The sequence below is a fragment of the Cinclus cinclus genome, chromosome 4 (assembly GCF_963662255.1).
Source record: "Cinclus cinclus chromosome 4, bCinCin1.1, whole genome shotgun sequence".
Classification (NCBI taxonomy): Eukaryota; Metazoa; Chordata; class Aves; order Passeriformes; family Cinclidae; genus Cinclus; species Cinclus cinclus.
In genome coordinates this window covers 58,751,687-58,767,662 of record NC_085049.1, presented here as the reverse complement: position 1 = coordinate 58,767,662, position 15,976 = coordinate 58,751,687, and the positions used below count along the sequence as shown (strand labels likewise).

At 36.8% G+C, this 15,976-nt stretch overlaps 1 protein-coding gene across 4 annotated transcripts in view; it reads right to left on the bottom strand.

The window, feature by feature from the left end:
- The window catches only part of TNRC6B (trinucleotide repeat containing adaptor 6B), a 125,026-nt gene that overhangs the window by 57,028 nt on the left and 52,022 nt on the right, over positions 1–15,976 (bottom strand). The gene's annotated exons all lie outside the window — the stretch shown is intronic.

Below are 15,976 nucleotides of genomic sequence, written 5' to 3'. Positions count from 1 at the left end.
TCCACTTCTGGCCTGCAACAAACATGACTCCTTTGCAATAGTTTTCTCTTTCCAGTGACTAACTACCACAAAAAAATCCCATCTCTTAACACTGATACTTTTACTGTGAAAGCCAACCATACTACAACATACTCAATTGTTTCGAGGTACTGCCAACATTTGCAGATTTTAATGTCAGAAGTGAGATTTTTACATTTCTTAAAATTGTTAACCTACTGAAAAATCCCCAAGATGACCAAGTCTGAATTCCTGTAAAAAAAAAAAAATATCCACTTTAAATACAGTTTAATTTTCATTTTTCCCCTTAAAAAACAGAGAATCTGACATTAATGGCTGCAAAAAATACTTTTGTTTTGGAAAAAGACTACTGCTTTGTTATAAGACAAAACAAGTTCCACTAAAAATATTTGCAGACTCACTTTGCAGTGAACTCCATGTTAGAAAAGGAGACTGTTGTTGCAATGGTAATAAAGACGTTAAATGAAAAATTGTGCAATTCAGATTTCACCCCAGCAGCTGATCAGGTTATTCACAGGTTTCTTTTTTAAAAATATTAATAGCTCAACAACAAATTTTACTTTGCACCAAAATAACAAGATTCAGGGAAGGCTGACAAAGTTAGTTGGCTGAACAAAAAACAGGTTTTTGCTTTGTGTTTTACATAACAAAGTAAGTTTTTAATCTGGCTACTGAATGAATGCCCAGACATCATGTTTTTCATTTTTTCACCCTTTCAAAAGGACACAGTCTGGCAGTAGAAACTTAAGTATAAAGGTGTGTATCACCCTTATAACTTTATCTCAAGTTCTGCTATAGCACAAAACCAGAGAGCAAGTCAGTATTATATTTGGCACACAGTTTTCATCACATGAAGCAATTTTTCCTATTCCTTACACGGGACAACAGTCCCTTAACATAATTTATGTTATCATTCAAGCATTATGCCTTCAACAGAGTACTGCTGAGATTTAATAGCTTGGCTTTAATAAATGATGTTCCACCCCCATGAATTCTACAGAAATCAACAGCCCAAAGCGGCTGAGTTTTCCTGAGTTAAACTAATCACCCAACCCTCAACAAAAAAAAGTCTTGAGAAGTCTAATCAACTCATTGCCACTTAGAAGTATGACCAAGTTCAAGATCAAATACTGCCGAGATGTATCCTAACATACCTGGAAACCAAGTGGGAGCAACGTCTCAGTCTGCAAGTACAGAAGCTTTACTGACAGCGGTAGTATCATGTGCCCTCCAGACAAACAGACCTTTTACAGACACAACCATTGCACATGGAGCTCTCCACGTCTGGAAAAGCACAGCTATGTGATTCTCAGCCAGTACTCAGTGGAGTTTCATTACCTTCACAAAGCTGCTGATTCCTAGATTTATCTAGCAATGGATTTCCCGTGAAAAATGTCTGACTGTATTGCAGCGTATTCTCACACTTTTATGAGTCACTCTAAGTCATGGAGGACTGCCTGTATACAAAGAAAAAAGTTACAACTATACTGTTATAGACCATGCCTGTAGTAAGGTCATCAAGATTCCACTGTAGATTAAATAATGTCAGGATTCCCTATGCCAGCAGTAAAGAGATACAGTATTTACTGTATAAAGAAATCACTCTATTTTATAAAGCAACCATTCAACATTTGTTGTTATAGGTAACCACAGGTGATAAACTAAAATCTGGTGAAAAAGACATTCAGCAATGCTAAATTGCAAGCCAGGTGTTTCAGAGGAAAAAAAAAAAAAGCTGAAATAAATGTACCACTCTAGGTATGTAATTAAAATACTGTTCTGTTATACATCAACTCTGGCATGCACTTCAAGGTTTCTTTACAATATGAAAATGGATATAAACTTCCTCCTTCCCCTCTTTTGTATGAAGATTTAAACACTGATAAAAGCTATCTTGATAAATTAAATCACATAAACCATGTCCTTCAAATGGCTTCTAGAATCAGATGCACTGCACCATTCATAGGACAGAGCAATATTTGAAAGATGCACACATGACACCAAAGTGAGTCATTTTGCTAACAAACCATGCCCTCTTGTTCTGGAGCTTGCACCTGCTCTTAAAAGGCTGACAGGCAGGGATCAGATCTTATTAGATCCTCAGTGAGGATGATGGACTGCACACCCTGCTCAAGAAACTAGGTAAATCACAAAGGAATTAATGTCTTCTCCTTGCTGCATTGCAGACTTTCTGAAGGCCAAAGCATTGAGACTTACTCCTGAAATGTAAATGAATAAATGAAAGGTGTGGGTCTCACTAAGAAATTTGATCCACTCTCAATCACTTAAAAAAAAAAAGAAGCCCTGAACTTTCTTCTGGTGAGTTAGCTCAAAATAAAGAGATATGCTAGACTTTTTATCTACTTCTAAAGCATCAAGATCTTGGGGGCACTGAAAAATGACTTTGTTTAATGTTTAGGTTATGTGGTAAGCACAGAGATTCTTTGCAGAGCCTGATGTGGAAGTGTTTCATCCCCAGATGCTGCTTCTCACTCTTCTTACTGGTGGCCCATCCTTTTCATTAGTCATTTTTCATTCAAAAATGAGATCAATAAATTATTCAAAACATCACAACTCAGTACTTTGTGTCATGACTCGTGCCTAATTAAGACGTAATCTGAAATTATTCATTGGCATAAAGAATGAAAACTAGAGAATTGTAAAGAAATTGTATGCAGGAAACAGGAAAAATGAAAACGACACAGAAGTGCAAGACATGACTTGTTTTGAACTGTAAGAAACTAAAAATCCTTCTTTGTGAAGCTACTTAAGCAGCCAAAATTTCAAAGCCTTTCCAAACTCATCTCCTCATATAATCACTTGAGTGCTGAAGACAAAGATGTGATCATTTTCATCTGGCATTCTAAGAAAATGACTACCTGAGATGTCAGAATTACATAAAGATCCAAATACCCTCACCAAGGCATGCAGCATCTACAAACACCACTTGCACTCTCAATACCTATGACCTTATTTTTGTCTATCCTCAACTACAAATTCATCATTCATATGGAATGCTGATCACTAGTCCCAGTTAACAGCATCGTATCAAAGCTCTCCATAATCTACTGGTTTGCTATTTGCACAAGGTACTGTACAAAACAGTGGAAAAGACACAAACTACCAAAATGTAATAGTGAGTATAAGTGGCACACTATACACTTCCTGAAGTTTCAAAGACTTAAAATTGTTTCTGCACTTTTGAAGAATACCGGATTTGAAACTAGCTATACACTCTTCTTTCCCTGTGATGAACAAATTCTTTAACAATAATTCTAAAGGCCAACATTACATTTCTAAGCATAATGTATCATACATCTCCATGTTATAATATGACAGAGTATGTATCAAGGAAAATGCCTTCTATTTTAGCCACCTCCTAGGAAAATTTTCAGTGTTAATTCAGAAAGTAAATAAATATCAGTTTCCTCACTTAGTAAAGAAAAAAATCCCACCCCTTTTTCTCACGTATACAAGATCTCATGCACACCTTATGTGCACATAATGTACAGAAATGCCTCACTCTTTGAAGGTTTTTAAACTGCAATTTCTCCTCATGTTCTTGGCAAGCTATGTTTGGAAAGACAGCTGACAGTGCTCCATAGGAAGTATTATCAGGGAGGGTATTACAAGTTCACTCAAGAGCTTTGTAAGCGTACAGAAAACTGCAACTACATGATGATAAATACATTTTAAAGAAGAGATCACTCCAAGGATAAATCAGGTTAACACCACAGTTAAGACTAGAAATACCACTGCTTACTCAAATGTTTTTTCTAAAAACAAGAATTGAAGCAGAAAGTTACTAGAATCCATGGAAGAAAACCATTACAAATAGCAGCCAATGCATTACAATAAAGTCCTGTCACCCTAAATTGCACACCTTCCTGACTTAGATGGGAAAACACAGGGCTGTGCTCAACATTGTAGTGCCACCTCCCCCATTACCTGTGCAGATGGCCTGAGACACCTACATAAGGTGGCTTAGAAAACCACAGAAATCTCCACTTCAAAAAGACTGTAAAAGGGTGTAAAACAGCATTCTGCAGGCCACATAATCACACCTGTTCAGCAATTTATTTTAAATTAACTAGCCACAACAGTTATGATGCAGAAACTAAAGTTCTAGAAAACAGTCCCTTAACAGGCAGAGAAGATTGCCACCTCTCACAGTAACTAATCTGGAAAGTTATTTTTGATTCATGCATTTTTATAGTCCTGATGCTGTGTACCACTCTCTAGCTGCATTTTTTTTTTAAATAAAAAGCTAACTTTATTTCATGCCTTCTAGAAATAAAGCATAGATTAAACCACCTAGTCTAGACATGCAACTCTTACTAATTGCTAAATAAACAATAATTTCCTTATTTCTTAAGCAAAGGAATTAGAAAGTTTAAGTGAAAAATGTTCACTGTATCCTCAGGCATTTGCCTAACTTAGGGTAGTCTCCCACCAGGGAAAGAATTTCTTTTAACTATGCCATTATTCCCATGGAATTGGTGCCTACCCAATCTCAGTAGTCAGTCATCTGAGAGCTTTTCCTATTTGCATTAAGTGCAGTAGACAAGATTTCTGAAGTCTTGATTGAGGGTTCTCATTCCTTGTCTCTTTCTAGGAATTATAATTTACAGCTTAAATAATGAATTTTACTTGCTGTTTGTATCATTTACATATAGAGTACCAGATCAATTTCTAACTTCAATCCTATGTAAAAATCTTCTGCTTTTGAATACAGCAGTTTGAGATAACTTAAGAATTTTTTAAAATAGTAAGTAATCAATGGGGACTGAACACGCATCTTGCTTACAGAAATCTAGTGTCCATTTATATTCAAGAAGATGGAAACATTTTTATACTAACTACACATTACTATCAAAGAAGAAATTTCTTTTGTAAACCAAGTCAGCACTACAATATGTGTATTCCAGAAAGCTTGCATTCCTTTACAGCATGGAAATTCCCATCAGAAAGGTGCTTCAATATACAGAAATTCTAAGATGACAGGAACTTGCAGACCACATACAACATGGCTATGGATAACCAGCCAGGCATCGCCACTCTTTTTCTGTTACAGAAGAGGGAAATTCTAAAGCAAGATGTAATCCAGAAGAGAATCCAGAATAAGGAAACCACTGAACTACCACCTTAGAGATTACAAAAGAGCATGGCCACAATGGTACACAGAAAACAAAAATATCAAGTTACAAGAGAAAAACAGGTAAAAGTTACAGTGATATAAATGAAATTTTAGCGTTAAATGCATTTCTAAAGTACCAAGATTAAACTGATTTGTCTTGTTAAATTCTCCATCCAAGTAGGGATGGCTACTTTTAGGTTACTTTTTGCCCTGCTGCATTATGCAAGATTATTTTAATCAAAAATCACACATTTCTCATGCTCAGTGATGTCATGAGACGCAAAGAAATGCATAAAACTCAGACTATAATCCTCAAAGAGTAACAGACATTCTTTACTTCTGAGTGGTTAGAAGTGTGCATTCTTCTTCAGCATCAGACCTAAGAGAAACAACTAAATCTGAAAAGCATTCAGCACACAGATCCACCTAAGGTTTGGCATCTTTCCAGTGATGAATATAATTCTGACCTCTGACAGACGATCTGAAGATTGCTACCTTTAATTAAAAACTACCTCCTCCTATCTACTAACGATAAATGTCAAGAGCATGGAACACAGCACTTTCCTTTTTTCAGACACTAGGCAAAGCCAGTATGATCATGACATTAATGTAAGATATTCACCATTCCACAAAACACTGCACTTCTAATCTATTCAGTTAAACCTTCTCTCGATCCTCTTTAAGAAAGGTAGCCCTGCATAAAGACAGGTCAATTCTTTGCTGCTATATAAAGTTGAAGGTTAAAATACGTAAGCTGATGTGGGAGACTATTTCCTGCTGAAAGAAAAGCCCTTTAAACACTAGAACCTCAAATCTAATTTGTCAGCTTATTGATGCTTCCATGCATAGTGCCAGTGCAAAGTATCTGTCTTTCCATGAAGCTGCTGTTTTGGAAAAATGGCTAATTTTACCTAGCAGAGAAGTCAGAGTGACCTGACAGTAGAAGCAATACAGAATTCAGTCACACACATAAGTGTTTAAAATTACAATTTTTAGGTGAAAGACCAGACTTAGAGCTTAAATCAAATCTGTCTGCTAAGCTGGAGGTGCCAACTGGACTTATGGTTATCAATAAATGCAACCTACACTTGACTGACCTAAATGGAGTAGTGAACCAAGGAAGAGTCACCAACTTTTTCCTATGCTCTTTCTAAAGCGTATACAAGGAAAAAAACAAACAAAAACATTTGGTTTCACTGGAAACATAATTCTTAGTTAAACCAGCCCTTTATAAGCTGACTTTTAACTAACACCTTGTTTCAACAAGAGAGTGGGGTAAACTTTATCCAGTCACTGAAGCTGTGCTATCAGCTTAAATCAGGGGGCAACACAACTAATCAGGAAACAAGCTCAGCTGGGTTTCCCACTCACACTGCCAGAATAACCCTGGATAGCCCATAACACTGTTACTGATGGTGACAGGGTAGCAACTCCAAACTCAGCAAAACTCATCACTAGATGGTTACAGTATTTCTGGAAGACCTGCCGGGAAAAAGGATATAGTTTAATTACAACATATTACAAGCTCTAATAGGTGAATAAAGCAAGAACTGCCACAACAGTATCCACCTCTAAAGTGGTCCAGGCTTATGCACACCTGACAAACCCAGTTTTAAATGTCTTCTGAAGCAACAGCCAAAGGCAACTGGGACTTGTAAACACTCAAACAGCTGAAACCAACAGGGAGACTCAAACGATCTTCCTCGAGGCTTGGCTTGGAATGAGTGGTTGTGTGGCACTTGGCTGCTGGCTGGGGTTAAACCACGACACTGCATAGAAATGGAGGGTGAGTGAAAAAGCAGGCCACTGTAATGCTCAAATTAATTATTCTGATTTTCATTAACTACCAATGGAATTCTTGGATGCATCCTCAAAATGCACACCACTCAGAGAAAATTCTTTCCAAAGAATGAGACACAGTCACACTGCACACACCAGGAGGCATCAGTGCTTCAGCTCCTCAGGAGCGAGATATTTTACTGTTAAACTTCTGATAGTTGGACTTCTTTTAAAAACTACTTAGCTTTTTTGCTACTTTCAACAGACAAAACAAAGCTTTACTTCCTGGTAAGCAAACAAAAACCATCTCAGTGTTTTGTTTGATTCTGTTTTTTTTTTTTTAGTTTGTATTCTCTGGCTAAGTTCCACATTCATAATTTAGGAAAATAACCTTACTATACATTTGCATAAAGCCTCGGTTAGCAAAAAACAGCACACAGGTTAAGGTACTCCAGGGAAAAAAAGAACTCTGCTGCTGGAGCTTGGTATTAATGACATTTTGCCTGGAAAAGATGTCTTTTAAATCCCTCTCAGCACAGAAAAGTAATTCATAATGGTTATGTTCGTTCCATAAAAATAGTTTAGATCAAAACCTTCTTCCTAAAGGGAGCACCTGAAATAACCAGAGCTGTCCATACATTCATAGAAGCTACTCCAAGCTTTTACTTCAGGAAGGAAGAAAATATTGGGCAGCAAACCTACAGGAGGTTCTTGCTTCTTTCATACTGCACTGAAGGATAACAATGTTTAAAGCCTCATTAAAAACTCTACAAGTGTTAACTATAGAATGTGAATTCCATTTTAATAAACAGTCAACTTCAGGTAGACTGTCTCTGAACTAGGTTTTCACTTCTATTTTAAAACATCAAAGAAAAACAAATTTCAGGGCATTTTCTTTATGCCATTAGTATTTCTCAAGGTTGCATGCAGAGCAGTAGCTTTTAAGCCTGAATTTCTCTACACTCAGAAAAAGCCCTTAGTCTGACCTCAAGGCACTGCACTAGCATTTGTCACAGTTTGTGACCCAGCTACAATAATCATGCTCCTTGGCAAGTGGAAACCCACAAGTGCTGAACCAACTTTTAACACCAAAGTTTCAGTGCTTGAAAATGAGAAAGGCAAATTACACAATTCCACATTCCGATTTCGGTTAAATCAGCTTTGTTCCCTTAAACCCATGAAGGGGAAAAAAAAAAAAATCATTCTATTCACAATTCAATACAGCTGTCTATGCCTGGCTTCAGCCCCAGGCCACAAGCCAGGAACTTTTGAGTTCAAGTCTGGCTCTGCCTCTGACTTTCTGTGTGGCCTTCAGAGAGCCTCTGGATTTCTCTGTTGCTCCTCTAACATCTGTACACTTACCTTACAGAAAGGCACTTGCTTCTTTTGTGCAGGCTTTTCCCAAACACAAAATTTGAACTGACTCTCAGAGCCATTTCTATTGTGTATTGAACACCTCTGTCCCTGCCAAGAGTCCCTATCTGTCAGCTGATACCTGGTGGTTTTTAACTGTAGTAACTGCCAATATTCACTTATTACATATATGCATACACACACACCCCCCATCAGAAACACAAAAATATAAAAAAATTTACTAAGCTGGAAAATAGACAATTACTTCAAAGTTTCTTAAACACGATGAAAAAAGGAAATCGAGTTACATGCTATATATAATTAAACTTACAATGAAGAGCAATCTGCAATCTTGTTCTTATTAATGCACTGAGGCAGTGATGAAGCCTGTTTTTAACAGCTTAACATTAAACACATAGAGCAAACAATGCTTGAGCTAAAATGATCGCAACAATTAATATTTTAGACTAGTTCTTAAACAACAGAGAAATGGTCTAAGAATGCAAAGGGGAAGAAGCATTTAAGCTTGAATAAGTTACCTAACACTAACTGAAGCATCATTTAAAATGTAATATTTTTTATGCAAGGATCCTGGGAAGTTATATAAACTTAAACTGACTCCATACTTGCAAGTCCATGGCAGAAGAGTTTCACTTCACATTACCTGGACTGAAGCAGAATGTAACAGAGACTGACACAGCCAACCTCAGCTTTTTCTGAGCACAAAACACCCAAATACAGCTCATCATCTTTGCAACAGCCACCTTTCAATCCACATCTAAGAAGCAATCTTGTCCCCAAAACTTTATGAAGACAGGCTGACTTTCCAAAAACTAACCTGTTTGGTTTTAATGACCCAAGTACAGCAAGCTAGCTTAAAGAACTCTGTAACTGTGGCTTTAGGGTACTTTAAGCTGCCAAGGTAAATTCCAGCCTTTCAAAGCTGAGCTTTTATCTGCTTTTGCCTTCTTAATCTTGTTATACCCAAAATGTGGTAAAAACATGCTTCCTACAGTTTCTGTGTCAGGATATATATTTTATTTATAGTAACTAGCAAATGTAGAACAAAACTATCTCCTAATTAACAACACAGCAGAGTTAATTTGATGCAGAATAATGTGTTGTTTTGTGATAAAAACAGTCTACTCAAGGACTTAATCAGAAGTCACCACTCCAGAATAGCTACCATGCAAGATGAGGTGGCTATATGCAAATTCAGATAGCTTTTGCACAAGAAGACTAAACTGGTTCAAACAGCTGAAAAATTATCTCCATATAAGTCTTATGATTCTCCCACCCCAGGTCACTTACTAAGCTTCCTACTATAACTCAGAGGCTTTCAAAACATATCTGCCAATTAAGGAAAGTTAGGAGAAATACCTTATTGAAGAAATACATGAAACCAAACTTACTTGGAAGATTTAATCTCCACCCAGGTGAGAGTTTGTTTATAGTTTCCCACACCACACCACCATCAGTGTGTTTCCATGGGACACAGCAGACACAAATGCTACAGCAAGGCCAGCGTACTGGTTAGGAAGTGTTCCTGCCAAGGTGATCTAGATCTGCTCTGAACAGAATTACAGGACACAGGCAAAGAAAAAAGCAACCAAAAATAACCCTTATGCCTGTACTCTTTCTCTCTCCCAGCATTCCTTGGTCTGGTTGGTATGTATCAAGCAGATCATGTGAACATTACCTGCAAAGGAACAAAAAACTTGACTCTGTAACACAAGGCTATTCAATTTAAAATTCCCATTAATATTGCTACAACTAATTTCTGTAGCACTGGCTGGAGTAGTCTTTTATACTAGGCTGAAAAAGCTTTTGGGGTTTTACTTCAGGTTAACCAAGCATTTTTAGAGGCAATTTCAACCTAGCCCACATTTAGATTCCAACCAGTGCACATGAACTTGTAGCACCAGCCACAAAAAAAAAAACAAAAAACAAAACAAACAAAAAAAACCCCCCTAAACATAACGCTAGAAATATCTAACTTCAACAAGACACCCTCTATTTCCATGTGCTATATTTAAAACCAGTTTTAAGTGCATTAGTTTGTATTTTTTCAAATATGTATCATAGAAGATTCCTTAACTAAAACAGTGAGGTGATAACACTAATAATACCCAAGTAAAATCTAACTAAATAGGAAAGGTTCATTTACATAGTCTTAACTAGGATATAGAAGATTTTTAAAAATTCATGTGGGAATGAAACAATCTATTTTCTGTTTCACAGGACAACTGGTTTTCAGTGCACGTAGGAATAGCCAGGAAAAAACATGTGCTAACTTTTGGTACCTTCTGCCCTCTCTTGCCATGAATACAGAAGATAGCCATTTTCACTTTTTTTGTCCTCAAACTCTCTTCAAGTAAGAGGCAGAACAGCTGGAAAAAAACCCCAGCAAGAGCTTCCAGATTAGAATTTCAAAGCATTATACTACCAAAATTCACTTATATGTTGTGATTAAATCATCCTCCCTATGAATTGTTCAGCAAAAGGCTGAGCACAAACATACTGTATATTTAGCTGGCAAAGTGATGCAGCAGAGTGTATCAGTTTCACTTTAGTTGATGAAGTTCTCAATAGTAGCCAATCTCTTGCTGTTTTGTAGTCAAGTATATCTAGAGTATCAACACAGAATTAGAACCATATGTTTTAAATCAGAACCTGAATCTAGCATGATTGCTTAAGCAAAATTATATACAATTAAAAATATAAATGCTAATACAGAAGCTGCAACAAGAGCGTGAATGCTGTTGCATTAGCACTCTAATATTAAACTGCCACGTCTTCTACTACCAACACTAAAATTCAAACCAGGGAGAAAAACGTGGAAGAAAATACTGAAGAGTTATTTTAAGGAAGGTTTAAGTGACACAGAACACTGCATCCTGGAAAACTGCATAGCTCAGGCACAACCAAGTTCACAAAGATACAATGAACCACAATGACAACGCATCTGTGTCTATTTGCCACAGAGCGTGTGCAAAATGGGACAATTAAGCTCAACTCTAATTAATGGTTAAGTGGCATTAACAGATTATACATTTAACCTTTGCTATTTTCATATAGGTCAACTAGCTCAAGAAACTCCAAATCTTTTTTAGAGATCCCAATTCTAGCAGTGTCACTGCTGCTTAAGCTTTGCCATTTTCCTGTGTACATGGAGGCTGTGCCCAACAGCCACTGAGATTACAAGTGGACAGCAGATTTACAATTGTTATACAGCAAATGCTGTGCTTAATAAGGGGGGAAAAAAAACCCACAGAGAATACCAGAAGTAATTTTTGCATTGTCTCATTTTTTAAAGAAATATTTTTTTGATTCAGAAATTAAGGCAATATTCTGCTTTAGTTCAAATCAGTTCAGCTACTATGCTCAGACCTGTACTTCAGGAAGCCTTAACTCAACATCTGCTATGCACACTGGGGAAGATAAGCATGCTTCCCTTATAATTTTAGCATGCATAGTGGGGTTTCATGTACTTTCAAGGGACTAAAAAAGAATGGTCACCTTGATTTCAAAAAAATTCACGCCTTTCTGCTTTTTAGTTGCTGAAGTAACTATGCTATTTCAAAGCACACCCAACTACAAAGTAGCTCTGCGTCAAAATGATGCTCTTCTGACACAAATTAAGCCAACTACTTTTGTTTGCAGAGAATTTATCTATAGCAATAAACACAAAAAAGCGTGGGTTTTTTTGCTAGACTACTTCCCTGTAAAAGTTGTTGCTGCTCTTACTGGAGCTACCTCAAAATCTGTTGATCTTCCCCACTGCTAAAATGTGGCCTCACACATCCCATCCTAAGAGAAGAACTCGCCTGCTGGCATGAAATCAAACACATTTGTATCTTGATGCCTTGTTTTGGTTTTGTTGTAGTAAATTCCAAGGTCACATTTCACTTCCAAAAGTCTCAATTTAACACACGTTTTTATTAATTTAATTTACTTTTAAGCATTTTTCCACCCATCAGTGTGAAGGTACTTTTAGATTATTTTCTCTGCCTAACATATACAAACATCCATTTAATGGAGTTCAGCACAAATTGTAGCACTGTAAGGAGCAGCAGTCAACTTTCATTCTTACTGTGATTTTCAGCAGAACTGCCCTCACTAGTTTATTTCCAGCTGCATTAGCACACATTTTTCCATGGTGTCCAATCCCTTTTGGTTTGTCCTCCCTTTAAAGTTTCATCTCGTGTTTTATAAATCTATCTTCTCTTAGGTATCTGAAAAAACTCCAATGGTTGTACCTTATGTTATGTTTTTCCACATGACTAAACAGGCTAATTATAAGTAGTCCTTAAAGTACAATATTTTGAATGAGAAGTCTTTCAGTTTACCCAAGCTGTAACACGCAAATATCATATCAACCAGTTCTTAAGACACAACTTTCAGAAATATTAAAAAACACACAACTGTAGGAGCAGCAGGGCATTTAATCCTTAAACTATAATACCAGCATACTGTACACACACAGGAAAACAGCCTTTAAAATGACAATATCCATTAGCCTTAGGAATTTCCTTCAGAAGTCTGTTAATAGCACAAAAAAAAAAATAAAATCAGGATATGCACATATTCTTGCTGCTCCCAGAATGTATGTTCTGTCTCAGCAAGAAGAAACTTCCAAACCCACCAAAACCAAGCCAAAGCAAAACACCAACCAAACAAAAAAAAAAAAAAAAAACAAAACACAAAACTCCCCTGTTGTGTTCTTTAGTAGGAAGCCTATGTGTAAAGGAGAACTTAAGCAGTGACAAATGCAAAATGTACAACTCTGGAGTTGGGATTCACCACAAATACAGAAAATCACTGTGCCTTCTTAAGAACCATTATGACACCATCGCAACAAAACAGAAATATTCTTGATATATAGTATTTATCTCCATGATACCTCCATATTTGCCTTCAATGCTGAAATGGCCAAAAACTGTTATCTTGACACCCAACTTTAAGCAACTTATTTGACCAATATTTGAAGTATGGCACATGTAATCATACCATGTAAGACTGCTAATTCTAGCATTACATTAACAACTAAAGATTTCAGAAGAAATACATATTTGTATTAATTTAACCTGAATTTGACATCTGTTTAACAAATTAATTCTGAAGCAATGTTAGCCCAATATTTGAAGTCTAGCTACTTGAAATCCAAGGTAACAACACTACAACTGTGATATGCACACCTGACTCCCTTGACAGGACATGAAATACAGGTACTTGGAGCTAGACATCCTATGTAGCTTATTTTCTTGCTTCAAATCTTGAGCTGTTTAAACAGGAAACCAATACTTAACAAGGTGAAACAGCACTTAATAAGGCAGTAGATGGTTTCTCAATCTATTAAAGCAAAAAAGCCCTGAAACTTTTCAGTTATGAACTACTACCAGCTGAAGAGAACACCAAGGGTAAAGCTTCCAATAAATATTGTTCCAAAATCAACTGTAAATTAAACTTCTCACCTTCCACCCTGGTCCAAAAGGAACATATATCCATAATGATCAGAATTAAAAGAACCCTGTTTCAAGATGCAAGACATGTCTCTAGAGGGGTATTAGGAAAGTTGTGGATAAAAATTCTCTTCCAGAAATACTCTATTTCTATGGGTATTTTTTCTCAAATTTAGATGCTTCTCCTTTACTAAGCCACCTACTAATAAGGAAGAAACAAAAATCTTAAAAAGGTTAAGTTTAGGTGACATCAGCTGGCAAAGACTGCATGATCTTACAAAGTTTCTTTTTCTTCCTTCTCAGCAGGAAAGAAAGAGGCTCAAAGAAAAGCAACTGAAACTAAGCATACTGATCTTTCAGTCACTCGTTTTCCCTTAATTTTTTCCCATTAGAATTGCAGACTCCTATATATTGACGCTCAATGGTAATAAGGCTTTTCTTGTCAATTATTTCCTCAAAAATCTCTTAGATGTAATGCAAAAATCTCCAGGGGTTCTGGTGACTACAGACTTCACTGTAGCTTTCAACCTACTAAAACAGTCTGCTTTGGAAAGGGACTGATTCCTGTAGATACCAATAACAATTGACATGCAAATGCAAACAGAAAAATTTATTAAAGCTTCTGAACTCAACATCGTCACTGCAAACTGAAGCAAAAAAAAAAACAAAAAAAAACCCCAAACCCACAACAAAAAAAAACAAAAAACAAAACAACTTCCCCTACCCCCATGCCTCTGTAAGCTTCAAACTGATCTAGAAATTGCAATCCAAATCAGGTCTCTTAAAATTGTTTGTTCCCGTTGTACTGCAGGAATGCACCGATTATAAACAGTGTTGAGAATTGCCCAGATTCACACTCGAAATCCTGTGGTTGCACACCTTGCTGTAAGATCTGAGGGGTCTGAAAGCATTTGTAATAGGAATTATTTTAATTGGTCTTGCCTATTAACAGCTAGTCTCACAAAGCTGCATGAACGTTTGACAGACTCCTTACTGGATGATTTCTGTTATTCTCAATAGCTGTCTTTTGTCTGACCACAACAGCTTCTGTAGCTAGGAGCAGTTGCAGTTATTGGGAACCACCCTGTATTCCATTCCATCACCTTAACCATCAAGCTGTATGTACAAACATCTACACATTCTGGAAGTGTGTAACGTAGGCAGTAAGGCATGAAGGCAAAAAAATACACAGAAAAGGCAAGTACTGCTCTGAAGTGTCGATTCTGGGAAGACTACATCCTACAATACTGCCAGCTCAGGACACAAATTGGGTTTTCTTTACTTCCTCATCATTCCAGCCATCCTGTTTTACAGCAACTATCATGTAAACTACAGTAACTGATGTTTCTGTCCAGTAAGCAACGAATCTGGGAATAGTTCTACTTTAGACTGCAGGTGAAAACAGTTTTAAGGTCTAATTCTTGTTTGTCAGTCAACAGGTAGATTCAACATATTCTGGCTACATCCAGATCTCCACTGAGCCCAAGAAGGTTTTGGATAACAAAAGCCATCAGGGTACATCACGTCAAAGACACAGAACGCTTTGATAGCATTTCCTCAGATGCTTGCCAGTAAGGTGAGGGTGGAATCTAATAAGTTCATTAACACTAAGAAAAAGGCATGCATTACTTCATGTATTAACTGGGTTATCCATTACTACTAAATTCTTAGTGACCAAAATTACCAGCAAAGTACACTACATAAAATTTTAAGAGAGTTCTTTTATGCTTCCTCTAATTTAAAATACTTGAAAAAACACTCCAAAGACAGTGCCTCTTAATTTCTGAGAGACACTTAACGTACTGCAGAATTATTTCAAATATTTGCTAGCCAGTGCAGAAAAACAAAAAGTGCCCATATGTACAAGACTGTAATGACAACAGTCAGATACATTTTCCAATAAGCTTACTGAAATCTGTCTCCTCCGTTTGTGTTTAACTGTATGCACGTAAGGCCACAAAGAAACATAAAATATGAGCCATCTTGAAGGTTTACAAAGTTGACCTGCTAACCACAATCATTGCACTAATGCATTGCAATGTGGAGTACATTCACACGATTATTTGCAGAATTACCTGCTGCTTACATGTTCCGCTACAAAAAATATCACAATGAGGAAGGGTGAAGGAGGGGTGAAGAATAATGTATACCACCCCAGAATTTTTTCATTTAACCTCGCAGAAAGGAGCATTACATCACACTCTTACAATGCAGGAGGAGGGGCCTG